Raw genomic sequence first — 23,091 nt, 5'->3', positions numbered from 1 at the left:
AAAGGTCAGTGGATTAAAACACTAACCAGTTATTATTTCTTAGGAGTCTCTATGTTAGTTGGGCAGTTGTTCTGGAATTGGCTGGGTTTATTCAATTTCTGTCCGACTCTTTGCAACCCCATGGACTGATTAATTATACCATCCTTGGAATTCTCCAGGCCAGAATACTGGAGTTGGTAGCCTTTCCCTTTTCGAGGGAGGGATTGAATCCAGGTCTCCCATATTGCAGGATTCTTTACCAGCTGAGCCACAAGGGAAACTCATGAATAGTGGAGGATCTTGCAAATCAACAGGTAAATATGGGGTGATGATTGAAAGTGTTATAGAGGAGATAATCCTTGAAAAAGTTTTCAGGAAGAAAAGGAAGGGAATTTCATGCAGGTGATATAGTGATATAGAACATTATGGAATTCTCGGTGAGCTGTGATACTTTGGTGGCGGGTATAGGGAAAGGACCATGAAGGAGTAGCTTGAGAGAAAGTGCTCCAGGGAAGTGTAGTATTTAAGGTTCTTCCACTTATTTAGAGTAAATAACTCTAGCCAGTTAAGTTGACTTTACCAGAAGGATACTGGCATATCTCACAGAATGTTGGTAATTGCTGGATAATCAGGGAAACTCAGTAATAGGAATCCATAAACTGTCCTCCTCATGGACTAAAAACAACTCCCCATCTTTTTGCATCTCAGTTCAAAATTCCAGTTGCCAAGGAGAGCAAGTCTGTTTGTCCAGTTTGGGTCAGATATCCACACCTGCGTCACTCAGCCATGCAGTTTAGACTACAAGTTACATGTGTTGAATGGTGCTGCTGTTCCGTCCCTGTGCTGGGGAGGGAGACATCACTGTGAGCCCTGTGTTTGAGCTAAGAGGGAGGTATCCATTGTATTTTACTATTTAGTTGCTTTTCCCCACATGTATGATGACAAAAATGTCTGCAGCCTGCCTACTTGATCCAGTCATTCTATTACAACAGCCCCTGCTCTTGCCCTCTTTCAGGACCAAAGGTACATCCAATCCAGCTGGTGGATGTTATTGTTCACTTAGTCCTGACCTCTGGATGTAAAGTGCCTATTCTAGTTCTCATCTACCTGTGATTCCTCATGGTCTTGCAATCTAAGGACTAAATGGTAAGTATAGTCACTACCAGTACACTCTATAAATAATATGGGGATTCAGGAGCCTCAATGGTTGCTATAGAAAGAAAGAAAGAGAAGAAAACACTGGCAGTTATTTTAAAAGGGAAAAAAATTGGGTAATTTTTCAGTCTTCAGACCTTCCATCCATATATTTGCTACCGTTGAAGTTGTAACTGGTGGGTATGACAATCCATTACACACTTCCTTGTTTGTAGCTAATATCTCAACTGACTGAGAACGTTGCCTACTAGGGTAATTTAAGCCGTCATTTGTAGGGGTCTAAGAAGCTTACTCCTTGGAAGTAAAGTTATGACCAACCTAGATAGCATATTCAAAAGCAGAGACATTACTTTGCCAACAAAGGTCCGTCTAGTCAAGGCTATGGTTTTTCCAGTAGTCATGTATGGATGTGAGAGTTGGACTGTGAAGAAAGGCGAGCGCCAAAGAATTGATGCTTTTGAACTGTGGTGTTGGAGAAGACTCTTGGGAGTCCCTTGGACTGCAAGGAGATCCAACCAGTCCATTCTAAAGGAGATCAGTCCTGGGTGTTCTTTGGAAGGAATGATGCTAAAGCTGAAACTCCAGTACTTTGGCTACCTCATGCGAAGAGTTGACTCATTGGAAAAGACTCTGATGCTGGGAGGGATTGTGGGCAGGAGGAGAAGGGGACGACAGAGGATGAGATGGCTGGATGGCATCACTGACTCGATGGACGTGAGTCTGAGTGAACTCCGGGAGATGGTGATGGGCAGGGAGGTCTGGCATGCTGCAATTCATGGGGTCGCAAAGAGTCGGACACGACTGAGCGACTGAACTGAACTGAACTGAAGCCTTTGTTGATCTTCAGTGCCAATTGTGTTAAACTAAATAAGGCAATGTAGCAGATTACAGAACAACTCTAAGGTGGAGTAACTGGAAACCAATGAATGTTTTTTCAATAAATAGTGTCTAGTTAATAATGAAACTGAAGCACAGAGTGTTTATTAACTCTTCAGCCTCAGAGTCAAGATTTAAAGTCAAGCTTTCCTCATGGTTATGTTATCCTGCCTCTGCACTGTTACTGTAGAGATTTCATGTGGGCACTGAGACGTCCATAGCTCGGATTAGGTCAGGTTTTAGTTCTTAAGCCTTAACTAGCCACTGTGACCAAGAACAAGTTATTTAATTTATCTAAGTTTCAGTCTTTTCATTTATAAAATGGACATACCTTAGTGCATGGCACAATACCTATCATTTGATAAGTAGATTTATTAAATGGTGGCTATTATTAATTTAATAAAAATCTACTGAGCATTCTATGGCAGGCACTGTGTGTACAGTGCTGCACAAGATGGACATAATTCCTGTGCTCATGGATATTCCAATTAATAGTATCTAAACCAAGCCATAAAATGAAAATAAGGATGTGTAGTCCATATGATTGCTCCCTTGCCCTGGATTATGAACATGGAGATTGACATATGGGACCATAATGATGATTGTGAGCAGAAAAGGACTGATGAGGAAAGGAAATAAGCCTGAAACAATCAAGAGTAAAAGAAGCAAGACAAGAATCTGACATGAAATCAAGAAAACTCCCAAGAGAAAGAATACTGCCTGGTTTTCTAGCTTGTAAATCAGGATTTTACAAGAAAAGTGGGCAGAATTGTCCAAGAGGTTCTTGTCATAGAACAGGAAATTGGAATAGGTGAAATGATTTGTGAGAAACTGTAGAAATGAAGTGATGGATATTCTCTATACACTGTAGAAAGCATGATTAAAGAGAAGGAAATGAGAAACATTAAAAAAAATTATCCTCTTGATTCGGAGAACAGCCATGCTTTGTAATATGAGCCAAGAGATAAAACTGAGTTTGTCTCTCATGGTGGGTAGGGACATAAGCCTTTTTTCAGGCTAAATTCCCTTGCCACCTGGGTTTGTTTTCTTAACTGTAAATGAGCACTGGGAAAAGAACAGGCTTTAGAGATTCTGCCCAATCAATTCACAGAACATTTTCTTGGTAATAACTATTGTAGCTCTTTTTTCAGTCAGGCTCACACACAGGATTGAATCTTGGTTTTTGATAGCAAGTATCTTTAACAATTATCAATGTACCAAAATAATTCTAAAAGTGCCTAAGGAATTACATGGAGGAAGATAAGTGAATTACATATATTAATCCTTGGAATGACCTAACATAAAATTCCACACATTTACCCTTATGGTTGTGGTTATGTAATTTGACCTAAATTATTGTCAGAGTTAAGGCCAGCATTCATCACAATGAGACAGGAAATGGATTAACTGACCAAATATAGTATTTTCAGAAGCACCTCATGGTAAGTGGCTTAATTTGTGGCTAAATTATAGGCAAAGTAGGTGAGAACGTCATAGTTCCCAAGTAAATCCCAGTTTACAGTGTTCACCATCAGAATGTTCATCTTTACTAGAAGTAAAGATTATTGTTTTGATTAGAAACACGTATTTTTGTGACTGTTTGTTTAGGTAACAAGGACATCTAAAGCACAAAGATAAGCCTATATTTTGTACAGATGCCTTTCTATGTTTGCAGCTTCAATATAAAGGATAGTAAAGTTGGACTTCCCTGGTGGTCCGGTGGTTAGAAGCCTCCTGCCAGTGCAGTGGACATGGGTTTGATCCCTGGTCCGGGAAGATCCCACATGCTGCAGAGCAACTAAGCCCATGCACAACTACTGAAGCACCCTAGAGCCCATGCTCAACCCAACTAGAGAAAGCCTGATCATAGCAACAAAGCCACAGAGCAGCCAAAAAATAAATAAAAAAGCAAATTTTTAAAAAAACAGGGCAAGGGAGCTCCCCCTTTTTAAAAAAAAAAAAAAAGGATAGCAAAGTTAACGTCAATTTCTGTTTTGTAATTATGTTGATTGTATTGGGAAAACATAAACCGATACATTTAAATTTATAAACTGGTTACAAGAAGTTACCCATGTTTATGAAATTTGTTCAGCATTTCATAAATTCATAAATAATATTTAGCTCCTGAGTAATGGTAATACATACATTTATGCACCTATTATACATAATACATTAAGATTACTGGCTTCTTGAAAAAAATATGATTATAAAATCATATATCATTTCAGCCCAGATACACAGCAATAAAAAATTTTAAATACCTAACAACACAAATCTATATAAGCAATAATTATGTTAGAAAATACTTACAGCATTCTTGATTTTTTTTTTTAAAGCCAACGATTCATTTAGTATCTTTCTGGCATTTGAACTGACATCTCTTCATCTTCCACATAGTTGCTAACCGAGAAGGAAAATGGTTAGATTTGTCAAATGGCTTTAAAGCTTCACGTTAACATCAACGTTACAGAGACCCAAGGAGAGAAATAATAACAGAGGCATTGCTAATCAGCAAGAAAAGTATAAATTATACAATAAGTGAAGGAGCCACTGGCCAACTGTTTAGAGGAAAACACACCACAGTCAGTCAGTTTAGTCCCTCAGTCATCTCCGACTCTTTGCCACCCTATAGATTGCAGCATGCCAGGCTTCCCTGTCCATCACCAACTCCTGGAGCATAATCAACCTCACGTCCATCGAGTCAGTGACGCCATCCAACCATCTCATCCTCTGTCGTGCCCTTCTCCTCCTGCCTTCAATCTTGCCCAGCATCAGGGTCTTTTCAAATGAGTCAATTCTTCGCATCAGGTGGCCAAAGTATTGGAGTTTCAGCTTCAGCATCAGTCCTCCCATTGAATATTCAGGACTGATTTCCTTTAGGATGGACTGGTTGGATCTCCTTGCAGTTCAAGAGATTCTCAAGAGTCTTCTCCAACACCACAGTTCAAAAGCATCAATTCTTCGGCACTCAGCTTTCTTTATAGTCCCAACTCTCACATCCATACATGACTACTGGAAAAACCATAGCTTTGACTAGATGGACATTTGTTGGCAAAGTAATGTCTCTGCTTTTTAGTATGCTGTCTAGGTGGGTCATATCTTTTCTTCCAAGGAGCAAGCGTTGTTTAATTTCATGGCTGTAGTCATCATCTGCACTGATTTTAGAGCCCCCAAAATTAAAGTCTGTCACTGTTTCCCCATCTATTTGCATGAAATGATAGGACTGGACAACATGATATCAGTTTTCTGAATGTTGAGTTTTAAGCCAACTTTTTCACTCTCCTCTTTCACACTCATCAAGAGGCTCTTCAGTTCTTCGTTTTCTGCCATAAGGGTAGTGTCATCTGCATATCTGAGGTTATTGATATTTCTCCTGGCAATCTTGATTCCAGCTTGTGCTTCATCCAGCCCAGCATTTTGCATGATGCACTCTGCAGTAAGTTAAGTAAGCAGGGTGACAATATACAGCCTTGATGTACTCCTTTCCTGATTTGGAACCAGTCTGTTGTTCTATGTCTTCTGATCCACACAATCAAAGGCTTTGGCATAGTCAATAAAGCAGAAGTAGATGTTTTTCTGGAATTCTCTTGCTTTTTTGATAATCCAATGGATGTTAGCAATTTGATCTCTGGTTCCTCTGCCTTTTCTAAATCCAGCTTGAACATCTGGAAATTCACAGTCGTGTACTGTTGAAGCCTGGCTTGGAGAATTTGGAGCATTATTTTACTAGCGTGTGAGATGAGTACAACTGTGTGGTAGTTTGAGCATTCTTTGGCATTGCCTTTCTTTGGGATTGGAATGAAAACTGACCTTTTCCAGTCCTGTGGTCACTTCTGAGTTTTCCAAATTTGCTGGGATATTGAGTACAGCCCATTCACAGCATCATCTTTTAGGATTTGAAATAGCTCAACTGGAATTCCATCACTTTCACTAGCTTTGTTCATAGTGATGCTTCCTAAGGCCCACTTGACTTCACATTCCAAGATGTCTGACTCTAGATGAGTGATCACACCATCGTGATTATCTGGGTCATGAAGATCTTTTCTTGTACAGTTCTTCTCTGTATTCTTGCCACCTCTTCTTAATATCTTCTGCTTCTGTTAGGTCCATATCGTTTCTGTCCTTTATTGAGCCAATCTTGCATGAAATGTTCCCTTGGTATCTCTAATTTTCTTGAAGAGATCTCTAGTCTTTCCCATTCTGTTGTTTTCCTCTATTTGTTTGCACTGATCACTGAGGAAGGCTTTCTTATCTCTCCTTTCTAGTCTTTGGAACTGTGCATTCAAATGGGTATATCTTTCCTTTTCTCTTTTGCCTTTAGCTTCTCTTCTTTTCTCAGCTATTTGTAAGGCCTCCCCAGACAACCATTTTGCCTTTTTTCATTTCTTTTTCTTGCAGATGGTCTTGATCACTGCCTCCTTTACAATGTCATGAACCTCCAACCATAGTTCTTCAGGCACTCTGTCTATCAGATCTCATCCCTTGAATCTATTTGTCACTTCCACTGTATAATCATAAGAGATTTGATTTGGGTCATACCTGGATGGTCTGTTGGTTTTCCCTACTTTCTTCAATTTAGGTCTGAATTTGGCAATAAGGAGTTCATGATCTGAGCCCTAGTCAGCTCCTGGTCTTGTTTTTGCTGACTGTATAGAGCTTCTCCATCTTTGACTGTAAATAATATAATCAGTCTGATTTCGGTATTGACCATCTGCTGATGTCCATATGTATATGACATGGGCTAAATTAAATTCTTGGTGGATTAAAGATTTTAATATAAAAGTGAAATCAAAAAATTACTAAAATATAAAAAATACTTATGAATAATCTTGGAAATGGAATTTATAGCACATGAAATATAAAGCAAAGACTTATTTTTAAAACACATAAAAAAGTGGAAAGTGTTCCAGAGATCACCAAAAAATTAAAGGGCACATACCGAACTGGAAAGAAAAAAAATCAACAAAAAATTAAAGGGCTGATGCCAAACTAGAAGGGAGAAAAATGGATGAAGGTTAAGAAGTCTTACAAATCAGTAAGAAAAGGATAAATAGCCAAATAGAAAAATGGGCAAGTAAGTCAGAAAAGAAGAAATAGATAGGGTCAACAGGGGACTCACCTGCTAGTCCAGTGGCTAAGACTCCTCTTTCCCAACGCAGAGAACTGGGGTTCCTCCTCTGGTGAGGGAACGAGATCTCACATCCTGCAACTAAGAGGTCACATGTCACAACTAAGACCCAGAACTGCCAAATGAATAAGTAAATTAAAAAAAAAAAAGAGGGGGGTCCAATAAAGATGAATTGTATTCATCTGTAATAAAATGCAAATTAAAACAATATTAAAGTGTCTTTTTTGCCTGTTGAATTGATAAGGATTATTTTAAAAGACAACATCAGTGTTAGAGAGGGTTCTAGAGCAGTTCTCAACTGCTCTTTGACAAAATGTCTGAAAAGCACATACCTTTTAACTAGAAATTCAACACTGGTGTAATGATAAGAAAATGTATCCTAAGGAAATGTATGTGTGTCACAAAATATTTTTGCAGTTTCCTTCCTTGCTCCTTCCTTCTACCCTACTCCCTCCTCTCTCTCTTTCTATCCCCTTTTTCTTTTTTGTTTTATGCTTGGTATTGGTGAAAGTTTGAAAAAATTAAAATGTCCAACAAAAAGGGAGCTGGTTAAATAAAATATGGTAAATTTATTTAATAAAACATCTACGTTATTACCAGTAAAAATAACACCATAGTAAAATATTTGGAAAATGTTCACAATATAACAAGTTTTTACAAAAATGGGATATAGAACAAAATATATTGGGAAAGCGTCTCCTCTCTTCCTCTCTCTGTCTGTCTCTCTCTCTCTCTCGGTCTCTCCCTCACCACCAACACAACACCAACATATAATACAATTACTGGAAAGGTACTGGAAAAATATAAACTGTGGGGAAGAAGGATTACTGGATTGTTAAATATTCTTCTGTTGCCTCATTATTTTTAAAGTTAGCTACAATGAACAGGAGTTATTATTTTTTTTTTTTGATAAATGAAAACATTTTAAAATGAAATATGTAATGTTACTTAGTGGTTGCCTTTTCAAAATAGGTAAAAATCATCAGTTAACCATTTGGTTCAGAATGTTTTCATTTCAACAGCTCAATAATCATAATGCAAAATTGAGGGAAAAACATTTTTGAATCTTAAAATGTTATAGAATTGGTAGATTATTTTTCATTTCATAAAGTATCATAATCACTAGTTTTTATTGTTCCTATGACAATGTTTTATACACAAGAATGGCAGAAGTTAGGAATTTGTGCCCTGAAAAACGTATTGAAATATAAAATCTAAAGTAAATAATAACTTCCTCCTTTGAATATAACAAAGATGTGGGAAGGGGTAGTAGGCAAGAAGGCTCTGGGTTACCATGGGGATGATTACGTGCTCCAAGGTACATCCCACCCCACTCCAGCTTCTTGGTCAATGACTCACTAGCTCACAGGGGAGTCAACAAATACTGAAGTACATACCTACTACCTGTAAAAAGTGATTTTCATTACCCAGAGAAGTGCTGTAAGATACTATTTAAACAAATAAGGAAAACCAATCTAAATTACTATTTAAAATTTTTCTAATTGGTGAGTGTTTAAGATGCATGAGAGGACAAATTCTTAACTCAGGTCATTCCAGGACTATTATGTAACAGACTAAAAATTGATATGGATACTAACAAAAATCATTAAAGCAAAATTACAAAACACTTCTAGTAATACTTCAATTGTTTCTTTAAAAACAGCATTTCCTAAAATAACCTCCAAGGTAGTCCTGTAATTTGTTAATTTTAAGGATTTGTGTTAAACTTTGGGGCCAGTCAAATTTGGGGGCCAGTTAAGGGAGCTAACAATCTACTTGAGGAGTCCAGATAGCTATCCATCAATTCATTCATTTGTTCAATAAAATATATTGAGAACCTACTATGTGCCAATAATTCAGGGCTTTAAGCATTAAAAAATACCTAAAACATACGTCTACCCTCAAAAGCTCACATTTAGAAGGAGAGATAGATGTCAGTCTTAGTGACTGGCATACCCATTGTTCCTTCTAGCAGAACTCTGACCATGGCCGCTGGTGAATGAGAAGTCCTGGGTGGCTATATTCTGCATCAAGGGACCGACCCATGTACCCTTTTCACGTGCTTTTCCTACCATGACAAAGAAAAAAGCTTTGGTTCAAAAAGTTTCAGCCAGAGAGAGAGGGACAGGGTAGCAGTCAGATGGTCTCTTTAACAGTTCCAATAACAGATACAGACAGCTAGTTAGTGAGTGAGTAGAAACTGAAAGTGATCCTGAAAAGATTCTTAGAGAATCTAATAGTTTACTGCAGACCTAAAGTCTTACCAATAACCCCATCAATTAACATATATTTTGTATGTTATATGTACCATATACTGTATTCTTAAAATGAAGTAAGTTAGATAAAAGAAAATGTATTAAGAAATTCATAAGAGAAAACACATTTACAGTATTATACTGTATTTATCAATACAGTAAAATTATGTTCTGTGTCTACAAAATGAACTGTCTGCCAGTACCTACCTCAATATTGTCTTATATGGTACAAAACACTGTAAATGTTAAATGTATTCCTAACACTAGATATAAAAAATGAAAAGATAATGTGAAAAGAAATTCACATTTATTTACAGATGTAATAATACATGCATTGATAATGAAGAAACAGCAATACAGCTTTCTGGTTCAGTTCAGTTCAATTGTCCAGTCATGTCCAACTCTGCGACCCCATGGACTGCAGAACACCAGGCCTCCCTGTCCATCACAAACTCCCAGAGTTTACACAAACTTATGTCCACTGAGTCAGGGATGCCATCCAACCATCTCATCCTCTGTCGTCCCCTTCTCCTTCCGCCTTCAATCTTTCCCAGCATCAGGGTCTTTTCAAATGAGTCAGTTCTTCCCATCAGCTGGCCAAAGTATTAGAGTTTCACCTTCAGCATCAGTCCTTCCAGTGAATATTCAGGACTGATTTCCTTTAGGATGGACTGGTTGGATCTCCTTGCAGTCCAAGAGACTCTCAGTGTAATCGGTGCGACTACTTCACTGTGGCCTAGCTGATGCACCAATGAAGGGATCTTTATAAAATCTTTTGGTATACAGTATTACAATCATTTTCATAATACAGTATTGGAAACATTGGTACATTTTAAAACAGAAAACACTTACCTGTGATGATAGGCTGATATGTACTTTCTCCAATTATGAGAGAGAGAAGCATACACTATGGCAATGCATTCTTTAAAAGCAAAATTATAAAGCAGCAAGAAAACTAACATATTATTAATTTTATAATAAATATCACTCATCTTATGCTTATGTAAGGATAGACTAGTGTCTGCATATATTTTATTGTTGTTCAGTCTGTCAGTTGGGTCTGACCCTTTGCAACCTCGTGGACTGCAGCAAACCAGGCTTCCCTGTCCTTCACCATCTCCCAGAGCTTACTCAAACTCATGTCCATTGAGTCGGTGATGCATCCAACCATCTCAATCTGTGTCGTCCCTTTCTCCTCCTGCCTTCAATCTTGCCCAGCATCAGGGGCTTTTCCAATGAGTAGGCTCTTTGATTCAGGTGGTCAAAGTATTGGAGCTTCAGCTTCACCATCAGTTCTTCCAGTGAATATTCAGGACTGATTTCCTTTAGGATTGACGGGTTTGATCTTCTTGCTGTCTGAGGGATTCTCAAGAGTATTCTGCAGCACCACAATTCACAAGCATCAATTCCTGGCACTCAGCCTTCTTTATGGTCCAAATTCCACATCCATACATGACTACTGGAAAAACCATAGCTTTGACTAAACAGACCTTTATACACAGTTCATCTGTGAGTTTTTCAAGTTGTCAAAAATCTCCAAAAAATGTTCCAAAATATTTATTGAAAAAATTCCCATGTAAGTGGATGAACTCAAGGGTCAACTTAATGGATTTCAGTTCAGTTGCTCAGTCACGTCCAACTCTTTGGGACACAATGGACTGCAGCACGCTAGGCCTCCCTGTCCATCACCAACTCCTGGAGTTTACTCAAACTAATGTCCATTGAGTCAGTGATGCCATCCAACCATCTCATCCTGTCATCCCCTTATCCTCCCACCTTCAATCTTTCCCAGCATCAGGATCTTTTCAAATGAATCAGTTCTTCGCTTCAGGTGGCCAAAGAATTAGAGTTTCAGCTTCGGCATTAGTCCTCCCAATGAATATTCAGGACTGATTTCCTTTAGGATTGACTGGTTGGATCCCCCTGCAGTCCAAGGGACTCTCAAGAGTCTTCTCCAATACCACACTTCAAAAGCATCAATTCTTCAGCACTCCACTTTCTTTACAGTCCAATTCTGATATCCATACATGACTACTGAAAAAACCATAGCTTTAACTGGATGGACATTTGTTGGCAAAGTAATGTCTGTGCTTTTTAATATGCTGTAGCAAAGGAGAAAAGGAAAGATATAAGCATCTGAATGCAGAGTTCCAAAGAATGGCAAGAAGAGATAAAAAAGCCTTCCTCAGTGATCAATGCAAAGAAATAGAGGAAAACAACAGAATGGGAAAGACTAGAGATCTCTTCAAGAAAATTAGAGATACCAAGGGGACATTTCATGCAAAGATGGGCTCGATAAAGGACAGAAATTGTATGGACCTAACAGAAGCAGAAGATATTAAGAAGAGGTGGCAAGAATACACAGAAGAACTGTACAAAAAAAATCTTCACGACCCAGATAATCACGATGGTGTGATCACTCACCTAGAGCCAGACATCCTGGAATGTGAAGTCAAGTGGGCCTTAGAAAGCATCACTATGAACAAAGCTAGTGGAGGTGATGGAATTCCAGTGGAGCTATTTCAAATCCTGAAAGATGATGCTGTGAAAGTGCTGCACTCAATATGCCAGCAAATTTGGAAAACTCAGCAGTGGCCACATGACTGGAAAAGGTCATTTTTCATTCCAATCCCAAAGAAAGGCAATGCCAAAGAATGCTCAAACTACCACACAATTGCACTCATCTCACATGCTAGTAAAGTAATGCTCAAAATTCTCCAAGCCAGGCTTCAGCAATACGTGAACTGTGAACTTCCAGATGTTCAAGCTGGTTTTAGAAGAGGCAGAAGAACCAGAGATCAAATTGCCAACATCCTCTGGGTCATGGAAAAAGCAAGAGAGTTCCAGAAAAACATCTATTTCTGTTTTATTGACTATGCCAAAGCCTTTGACTGTGTGGATCACAATCAACTGTGGAAAATTCTGAAAGAGATGGGAATACCAGACCACCTGACCTGCCTCTTGAGAAATTTGTATTTAGGTCAGGAAGCAACAGTTAGAACTGGACATGGAACAACAGACTTGTTCCAAATAGGAAAAGGAGTATGTCAAGGCTGTATATTGTCACCCTGTTTATTTAACTTATATGCAGAGTACATCATGAGAAATGCTGGACTGGAAGAAACACAAACTGGAATCAAGGTTGCCGGGAGAAATATCAATAACCTCAGATATGCAGATGACACCACTCTTATGGAAGAAAGTGAAGAGGAACTAAAAAGCCTCTTGATGAAAGTGAAAGTGGAGAGTGAAAAAGAAGGCTTAAAGCTCAACATTCAGAAAACAAAGATCATGGCATCCGGTCCCATCACTTCATGGGAAATAGAAGGGGAAACAGTGGAAACAGTGTCAGACTTTATTTTGAGGGGCTCCAAAATCACTACAGATGGTGACTGCAGCCATGAAATTAAAAGATGCTTGCTCCTTGGAAGGAAAGTTATGACCAACCTAGATAGCATATTCAAAAGCAGAGACATTACTTTGCCAACAAAGGTCCATCTAGTCAAGGCTATGGTTTTTCCTGTGGTCATGTATGGATGTGAGAGTTGGACTGTGAAGAAGGCTGAGCGCCGAAGAATTGATGCTTTTGAACTGTGGTGTTGGAGAAGACTCTTGATAGTCCCTTGGACTGCAAGGAGATCCAACCAGTCCATTCTGAAGGAGATCAGCCCTGGGATTTCTTTGGAGGGAATGATGCTGAGGCTGAAACTCCAGTACTTTGGCCACCTCATGCGAAGAGTTGACTCATTGGAAAAGACTCTGATGCTGGGAGGGATTAGGGGCAGGAGGAGAAGGGGACGACAGAGGATGAGATGGCTGGATAGCATCACTGACTCGATGGACGTGAGTCTGAGTGAACTCTGGGAGTTGGTGATGGACAGGGAGGCCTGGCGTGCTGCGATTCACGGGGTCGCGAAGAGTCAGACACGACTGAGCGACTGAACCGAACTGAACTAGGTGGGTCATAACTTTTCTTCCAAGGAGCAAGTGTCATTTAATTTCATGGCTGTATTCATCGTCTGCAGTGATTTTGGAGCCCCCAAAAATAAAGTCTCTCACTGTTTCCACATCTATTTGCCATGAAGTGATAGGACCAGATGCCATGATCTTAGTTTTCTGAATGTTGAATTTTAAGCAAACTTTTTCACTCTCCTCTTTCACTTTCATTAAGAGGCTCTTTAGTTCCTTGCTTTCTGCCATAATGGTGGTGTCACCTGCTTATCTGAGGTTATTGATATTTTTCCCGGAAATCTTGATTCCAGCTTGTGCTTCATCCAGCCCAGTGTTTCTCATGATGCACTCTGCATATAAGTTAAATAAGCAGGGTGACAATATACAGCCTTGACATACTCCTTTCCTGATTTGGAACCAGTCCGTTGTTCCTTGTCTGGTTCTAACTGTTGCTTCTTGACCTGCATACAGATTTCTCAAGAGGCAAGTCAGGTGGTCTGGTATTCCCATCTCTTTCAGAATTTTCCACAGTTGATTGTGATCCACACAGTCAAAGGCTTTGGCGTGGTCAATGAAGCAGAAATAGATGTTTTTCTGGAACTCTCTTGCTTTTTCAATGATCCAACAATGCTGGCAATTTGATCTCTGGTTCCTCTGCCTTTTCTAAATCCAGCTTGAACATCTGGAATTTCACAGTCATGTACTGTTGAAACCTGGCTTGGAGAATTTTGAGCATTACTTTGCTAGTGTGTGAAATGAGTGCCACTGTGCAGTAGTTTGAACATTCTTCTTGTTACACATCATGTAATCCCAAGCACTCGAACTTTGTTTATACTGTTCACTCTCCCTCAATAGAACTTTCCTTTCAACTGTGGTTAAATTCAACTCTCTGACTACTGCATGCTTGCATCCCCAGCTGAATACACAGCACGCCAACTGGTCCCACTTTAATAAACATCTCTTAGTGCTGCCCACAGTGACACGTCATTCCCTTAATCCATTCAGTCTCCTATAACTGCTTCTCCTCTCCTCAAAACTCCAACATCTCCCCATCCTCCTTCTCAGTAGGTGATCTTGCTTCCTGTTTCACTGTAAAAGGAAAAGCCTTGTACAGAAGAAAACTGACACAAAAAGGAGAACTCGCAATGTTCTGTTGAGGCACTTCACTCATTTCCCCTCCACCTAGACTCTTACCATACTCCTGATCATTTTGGCCCTAATCTGTTGGGCCATAATGTTATTCTAATATAGAAATAGAGAAGAAAGGTAATGAAGAATAATGAAAATCATTATCTGTATGATGTGTTTGTAGTTTACTTTTAATATTCAAATATGTGATGTAATTCTCATGCTTCTAGGAGATTTTTCTAATAGTGTTTTCAGGCCACAAGGCAGATAGTGCTTTCATCTGAAATATGGTAGAATTATCACCCTCATCCTCCTCAATCCAGACAGCCTCAGAAAGTAAACTCAAATTCATCCTAGGACTACCAGAGAGCCTCTTTTCTATTGTAAAACACTGAATTTTTTCATTTAGACAGTTGCTTTCAGACTTTTTGTTGTTGTTTACATCCTACAATAAGAAATATATTTTACAGGGCCATAGTACCCACACATAAGCACAGTCACATATATGACTGAGACCAAACTTTCACCAGATAGCACTTATCTTTTCAATAATCTTTACTAATCTTTTCAATGCAATACACTCATATTTTCTAATCTATTTTTTAAATGCTCATTGTAATATAATAGATAGATTCATTACTCACTGAGTCGAAGCCCATGGTTTGGAAAATAATTCAATAAGGGATACTTGGGTTAATAGACAAAATCTTTAAGATTTAGTGAACAAATACATGAACATTAATTTAGAACTCACTCAGCTATCACCACCTTCAATGGAATGGCCACGTAATTAGCTGGTTTGCTAAGAATAAATGGCTCATTTTACTTTGTGTCTATGTTGTAAAAAGCAAAGCTGATTTCAGAACAAATAAGGTAAAATCAATTCAAGAAAGGGAATCAGCTCCTTCTTATTGTTCTTTTTTGTTCCCCATTAGCATAAACACCACTATTCAAGTAGGCTCTATATTACTGAAAATAAAGCCCTGGATTGGGGTATGGGACTAGACAGATTAGGTGACTTCTAAATTACTTTCTAATCCTAAAATTTTATTCCTTCAACAAGTATTTACTAATTGCATGGTATGGATGCCAGGCACTATACCAGGAGACAAGGGCCCAGCAGTGAACAAGACACACAATGCTGATACTGTGGAGAATCTAACACTCAAGCTAAAGAGACAGAGAATAAATAAATAAATAGAGAGGATACAGCTAAGTTCCAAAGAAAATAAGAAAGATAAATGATAGCGAATAATAGAAATGACCTACTATTCTTATCTGGGGCTTCCCAGGTGGCTCAGTGGTAAAGAATCTGCCTGCCAATGCAGAAGATTGATACAGGTTTGATACCTGGGTTGGGAAGATCCTTTGAAGGAGGAAATGGCAACCTGCTCCAGTATTCTTGTCTGGGAAATCCCATGGACAGAGGAGTCTGGCAGGCTACAGTCCATGGGCTTGCAAAGAGTCGGACATGACTGAGTGATTAGACAACAACTATTCTTCCCTATTATTATTAATTATACTACTTCTTCCCTGGGGGCTCAGCAGTCAAGAATTTGCCTGCAACGCAGGAGCTGCAGGAGACTTGGATTTGATCCCTGGGTCGGGAAGATCCCCTGGAGGAGGGCATGGCTACCCACTCCAGTATTCTTGCCTGGAGAATCCCATGAACAGAGGAGCTTGGCAGGCTATAGTCCATAGGGTTGCAAAGAGTCAGACATGACTGAAGCAACACACAAGTACCATTACTGCAGAAGTAATTACCTTTGATAATCTGATAATTACCTTTATCATGGTCAGGGAAGGCCCATCTGGGAAGGTGACATTTAATCTGAAACCTGAAGAATGAGGAGGAGCCAGCTGTGGACGGGCCCAGAAGAACAGCCTTTCTAGGCAGTGGAATAGCAAGTACAAAGGCCCTAATTCTGGAAAGAGCTTGTTAGGTCCTAGCAACTGACATAGGGCTGACATTACTGAGCCAAGTGAGCAGGCAGAGAGTGCATGAAATGAGTTTGGATAAGTGAGAAGATAAGGGCCTTGAAGGGAAGCGTATGGAGTTCAGATTCTATTCTGTGTTAATGGGCAGCCATCAAAAGGACTTCAGCAAAGAAGGGACATGATATGATTTTAAAAGAACACTGGATATGGTGTGGAGAATGTGTTCGAAGTAGGGAAATTGTTTTAGGAGTCCAGGCAAGAGATGACAGGGCTTGATTATGGTGGTGGTGAACTCTAAAGTCCTGTTTTGCTTGCAGTTAATAGACAATATGACAGTAGTTCTGCTTATTTGAAAGTGTTGCTTATTTTGCCTGCAAAGCAAATATTTCTCCATCTTTGCTTAAGAGCTTAAATCCAAAGGCTCTAAACTTCTGTGTATATCTGTATGTGTGTGAGCATGCACTCACACATGCATGCTCAAGGGTGGGGTGGGATGGGGTGGGGTCCGGCAGTGGTGGCTGTTTTTAATATCCCAGAGCTGCTTTGTAACCATGGCTGTGTAGGAGTTGGTTGGAGGGTGGAAGGACAGAAGTTGAGACTACTGGAAAGCAGACATGGATGCCAAGGTGCATGCAGAATAAGGCAGATGCACGTACTATAGCTCCCTGGGAATTCCATCAAGCTCAGGAAGTGTTAAAGATGCTGTATATACAAGGCACACCTTGGTCAAATACGGGAGGAAAAGATGTATAATCATCAAATTCACTTGGAAAAGTCTAAGATATCAGAGTAAGAGGATATTATTTACATGACAGTCTCAAAGCCTCAAAACCTCCTGGAGAAAACAACATAAGAATTTGATGGTTAGTCCCCTAGAATACAATGATTATATTTCCTAAACCCAACAGGAGACTTTTTCTAACAATTCTGGTGGGTGGGTGGGGGGGGGGGCGGGGAAGGATGTGGCTGCCTGGGAAGGGAGGAGACTCATTTTAAGGTGGCAGAAAATCAAGAAAGGCAACCTTCTGTCTGTGAGGAATTGTTTATTATGACATAGATTAATGCTTGTCTGTCCCAGTCATTGAAGAAATTGTTTTAAATTCTTAACAAAGAACAGTGAAAATGAAAAAAAAAAACAAACAAAAAACCAACAACAACTGACACTTGGAGGCTTAAACTGTGTTAGCCCATTAGCCCAAGGGCTGGTTTACAACAGAGATCTGTATTGTTCACCAGAATGGAGGGCTTGGGAATCCCTACCTGCTCCTTCATCAATTTTGAGCAGAGCCCCAGCAGGAGTAGGGAAAGACTGCTGCAGAGTCCTGGCTGGAGTTCTGACAGAAGGCTGATTTTGAGCAGGAAGAAAGAAAGTTCCTAAAACTTGAGAGACCACGCAGGGCCAATGAAAATGAGAACAAGTTAGGAAGTTGAATGTCCTTATAAGGAAGCCAGAGTGGGAACTTAGAGCCAAATACCTCTAATTTTGTCCTCGTGGGAAAATGAAGATTACAGTTGGTGGGTTGGAATAAGTACTGCTGAATCCTAAAGTAAGCTGTGGAATCTTTGGAAATTCACAAGAATAAATTAAACCAATACATAGTCTAGGAATAGTTTATATCCACATCTGCTTGGAGGTGAGAAAATAGATCAGGGAAATGCCTAGCACCCTAACAGGTGTTCAGAAAAAAAGAGAACAATCACAGACACATTCAGAGTGATATTGTGTTCTTTACTCCTACACATGTGGTTGACCCAGTGTGCACTACTCAAAAAGTAGGCTCCCTAATCAAGATTCCATATCAGGCACAGGCTAAAAGAGATTGAGCAATGTCTAACTTAGAACCCTTTGCTCCATAGACATATATATAGTAGAGGCTTAATCTTAAAAGCCCTTGTTCGAGCCAGGTATGATGGCCCTATAGAAGTGTATCTGACTGCTGATCAGTTATGGTTGTGTGTTCATGTCCAATCTGGTTCTTTAGTCACACTTGTAAACAGCATATGTTGTTGTTTAGTTGCTAAGAGTCTGACTCTTTGCGACCCCATGGATTGTAGCCTGCCAAGCTTCTCTGTCCATGGGATTTCCCAAGCAAGAATACTGGAGGGGGTTTCCATTTCCTTCTCCAGGGGATCTTCCTTACCCAGGGATCAAACCCACATCTCCTGCATTAGTAGGTAGATTCTTTATCACTGAGCCACCAGGGAAGCCTAAACAGCATATAGGTTTTTGCAAAAAGGCAAGTTAAAAGCTTGCATGAAGCTCTTAATGTGTGATATCACACAGAAACATATTTGACTTTCTGAAATGTCTCAGAAATGAATTGCAAATGTTGCTTTTTGCTTTCAGAATAGATTAGAACTGGTTGAGCATGTCCAGCCCATTGATCTAGCTTTCAAAACCTGTGTACATAAGGGCATTTCTCTAAGGAAAAATAATTAACAATGCTTTCATCTGTCAGAAATGTTCTTTGTTTAATTACTCTTTTATCACCTTCATAAATTCACATTCAGTTCACAGCAACATCCTGGAGGAGTGGTATATGTGAGCCAATAAAAATGAAGTAATGAAAAAAATATTATGAGTCATTTTAAGAAAATATAGACAAAAAAAGTTGATTAAGAAAATAAATTTTGCAGCCCAGACATACCTTGAATAGAACTTTTTGTTCAAATGTAAAAAATGACAAACACATATAAGAAAAAAATGCCTATATAATTCTTACAAAAGATATAGATCGTTGATGGGAAAGAGAGAAAGAAGCATGGATACTAAGGTACGAATTTAATTCTTGTGAAACACTGAGACTCTAGTGATGGGAAGCAGAGATAGTTGTGTGGATGTGGGCACATGCAAGGATTCACTTAAGGTTATAATGAAAGGCCATAGGGAAAGAAAGCATTGATGTTCATACTTCACTTAGTTTGGTCCTGTGCTGTCAGGGCTAGATACAGCAGATCCTTTAAAGAGAGGGAGGGAAACAAAAACAGAACACAACAAATAAATCAAAGGAAATTAATTCTAGGCCAGAATTTTAAATGATGTGAGATTAGTGTTTTTGAAAGCCCATGGTATCTAAAAGGATAAAAAAATCAAATTTCTTTTCAGGAAACAATCAGAGGTCAAAACAATAACTCAGCTATTGATTTTTTTCTTCGGAAAAAACACACAATTTGAACAATGAGAGAAGAATCTAATCTAGAATGGTTCATTACCTTTCTGAAATTCCTGCCCAACCCATTTCTATAAGCCAAACACTTTATGTCCCATATTACATAGAAAAGAGGATTTCCCTTCTCCCATCTTCTCTCAACCTACTTGCAGAATAAAGAAATAGTCATTTTAAATGAATATTTATTGTGTACCTATTTAGTAGCCTATATTGTTCTAAGAATAGCAAGAAGAGATAAGAAAGCCTTCTTCAGCGATCAATGCAAAGAAATAGAGGAAAACAACAGAATGGGAAAGACTAGAGATCTCTTCAAGAAAATTAGAGATACCAAGGGGACATTTCATGCAAAGATGGGCTTGATTAAGGACAGAAATGGTATGGACCTAACAGAAGCAGAAGATATTAAGAGAGGTGGCAAGAATACATAGAAGAACTGTACAAAAAAGATCTTCATGACCCAGATAATCACGATGGTGTGATCACTCACCTAGAGCCAGACATCCTGGAATGTGAAGTCAAGTGGGCCTTAGAAAGCATCACTACGAACAAAGCTAGTGGAGGTGATGGAATTCCAGTGGAGCTATTTCAAATCCTGAAAGATGATGCTGTGAAAGTGCTGCACTCAATATCCCAGCAAATTTGGAAAACTCAGCAGTGGCCACACGACTGGAAAAGGTCATTTTTCATTCCAATCCCAAAGAAAGGCAATGCCAAAGAATGCTCAAACTACCGCACAATTGCACTCATCTCACACGCTAGTAAAATAATGCTCAAAATTCTCCAAGCCAGGCTTCAGCAATACGTGAACCGTGAACTTCCTGATGTTGAAGCTGGATTTAGAAAAGGCAGAGGAACCAGAGACCAAATTGCCAACATCTGCTGGATCATGGAAAAAGCAAGAGAGTTCCAGAAAAACATCTATTTCTGCTTTATTGACTATGCCAAAGCCTTTGACTGTGTGGATCACAATAAACTGTGGAAAATTCTGAAAGAGATGGGAATACCAGACCACCTGACCTGCCTCTTGAGAAATTTGTATTTAGGTCAGGAAGCAACAGTTAGAACTGGACATGGAACAACAGACTTGTTCCAAATAGGAAAAGGAGTACATCAAGGCTGTATATTGTCACCCTGCTTATTTAACTTATATGCAGAGTACATCATGAGAAATGCTGGACTGGAAGAAGCACAAACTGGAATCAAGGTTGCCAGGAGAAATCTCAATAACCTCAGATATGCAGATGATACCACTCTTATGGCAGAAAGTGAAGAGGAACTAAAAAGCCTCTTGATGAAAGTGAAAGTGGAGAGTGAAAAAGTTGGCTTAAAGCTCAACATTCAGAAAACGAAGATCATGGCATCCGGTCCCATCACTTCATGGGAAATAGAAGGGGAAACAGTGGAAACAGTGTCAGACTTTATTTTGGGGGGCTCCAAAATCACCGCAGATGGTGATTGCAGCCATGAAATTAAAAGACGTTTACTGTTTGGAAGGAAAGTTATGACCAACCTAGATAGCATATTCAAAAGCAGAGACATTACTTTGCCAACAAAGGTCCGTCTAGTCAAGGCTATGGTTTTTCCTGTGGTCATGTATAGATGTGAGAGTTGGACTGTGAAGAAGGCTGAACACTGAAGAACTGATGCTTTTGAACTGTGGTGTTGGAGAAGACTCTTGAGAGTCCCTTGGACTTTGAGGAAATCCAACCAGTCCATTCTGAAGGAGATCAGCCCTGGGATTTCTTTGGAGGGAATGATGCTAAAGCTGAAACTCCAGTACTTTGGCCACCTCATGCAGAGAGTTGACTCATTGGAAAAGACTCTGATGCTGGGAGGGCTTGGGGGCAGGAGGAGAAGGGGACGACAGAGGATGAGATGGCTGGATGGCATCACCAACTCGATGGACGTGAGTTTGAGTGAACTCCAGGAGTTGGTGATGGACAGGGAGGCCTGGCGTGCTGCAATTCATGGGGTTGCGTAAGAGTTGGACACGACTGAGCGACTGAACTGAAATGATTAAAAAAAAGCACATGAAGATCTAGAGGAGCTCTCCAAGCAGAATAAGTGATAGGTGGGATGGCTTGAGGCAGGAACAAGCTTCCAGTATTCATGGGACAGAAAAATCACAGTGGTTAGAACTCAATGAACAAGGGGAAGAGTGGAGGGAGATGAGAACAAAAGGCAGATGGAGCAAGATTTGGAGGGCCTCATAGACCCTGGTGAGAAGTTTGTAGGTTGTTCTCATTGCAATAGTCTTTAGAAAATTATATTCTTTGATTTGTACTTTGCAGAGATTACTCTGGCTGTTATATGAATAGAAGAAGAGCAATAAGGGGCCAGGAGTGCAACAAGAAGACCAATGGAAGGTGACGATGGCATTGACATAGATAAGAAGTGTAGAGAAGGAGAGAAGTGGTTGGGTTCAGGATATTTGGAAGTTGGAGCCAATATCGATGAATGTGAAGTACAAATTTATTGATGAGCTGAAAGTGCTATGTGAGGAAAAGAAAAGAGCCAACAGGGCTCCTAGGCATGTGTCTTGGGCAATTTAGTGTATATGTTTATTACTTACTAGGATGGGGAGGCTGGAAATCAAAGACTTTGTTTTGGCCATGTTACATTTGAGATGCTTATTAGACATCTTAGTGGATATGTTCAGTAGTGGGTTGGATATATAAGTCTGGAAGTCAGGTGAGAATTTGGAGGTTAGATATATGAACTTGAAAGTCATCAGCATATGAAGGTCTTTGAAGCAACAGGACTTGATGGGATCCCCTAAGGAGATAGTACATAGAGATCTAAGAACAGAACTCTGGATACTCCGACATTTAGAAGTTCAGGACAGGTGGTCTCCCTTCACATCCAAGGCAATTTTTTTATATGTTCTCTGATTTGACCCAACCTATCCCTTCTGCAGCAGCAGATTTAAAGTGACTGTAAATTCTCTGACGTTCCTCTCACTAGGAGGTGGAGTCTAAGTACCTTCCCCTTGAATCTGGGCTGTCACTAAAGTCAGTGACTTATTTGACCAACAGAAGTCATCAGAAGAGACATTCTGGGACCTAAGACTAGGTCTTGCAACTTCTTTCCAGGATATTTGGGATATTCTCTTTGGAAGACTGAGCCATGATGTAAGAAGGACTGTCATCCTGAGACTGGCCTGGGAAAGGCTACCTGTAGAACCTCTGGTTGCATTTTCACCTCAGCCCAACCTTCTAGTCACACTTCCAAGGCATCAGAAGTATGGGTGAAGCAATCTCGTACTTTCCAGATTAACCCATCCATTCACTGATTGATCTGGCAAGTGACTTCATATGATATCACATGGGGCAGAAGAATCGCCCAGCTTAACTCTGCCCAAATTGCTGATGCTAAAATCATGAGCTACAATAAAAAGAGTTGCTAAGTTTGGGATAATTTGTTATGCAGCAGTAGAAAACTGTAACACCTTCTTTCTTCCTCTGTGTCCTTTTTTGTAATCAATTCTCATCACTTTCAGATCATCCTATCT

The 23,091-nt window shown here is 39.6% G+C and overlaps 2 long non-coding RNA genes across 2 annotated transcripts; one reads left to right on the top strand and one right to left on the bottom strand.

The window, feature by feature from the left end:
* Window positions 1-158: 158 nt before the first annotated feature.
* Window positions 159-2,098, top strand: LOC147375823 (uncharacterized). The gene is made up of 3 exons (XR_015160522.1): window positions 159-293; window positions 995-1,125; window positions 1,529-2,098. It is a non-coding gene; the product is annotated as an uncharacterized LOC147375823 (long non-coding RNA).
* LOC147375822 (uncharacterized) lies at window positions 1,769-10,079 on the bottom strand. Its single transcript, XR_015160523.1, has 2 exons — window positions 7,130-10,079; window positions 1,769-4,410 (listed from the first exon to the last, which is right to left on the bottom strand). It is a non-coding gene; the product is annotated as an uncharacterized LOC147375822 (long non-coding RNA).
* Window positions 10,080-23,091: the final 13,012 nt, after the last annotated feature.

The sequence above is a fragment of the Bos grunniens genome, chromosome 3 (assembly GCF_055505025.1).
Source record: "Bos grunniens cultivar Pamir isolate PY7600 chromosome 3, Bosgru_T2T1.0, whole genome shotgun sequence".
Classification (NCBI taxonomy): Eukaryota; Metazoa; Chordata; class Mammalia; order Artiodactyla; family Bovidae; genus Bos; species Bos grunniens.
The sequence above is the reverse complement of the archived record's forward strand: the minus strand, read 5'-3'. Positions and strand labels throughout refer to the sequence as shown.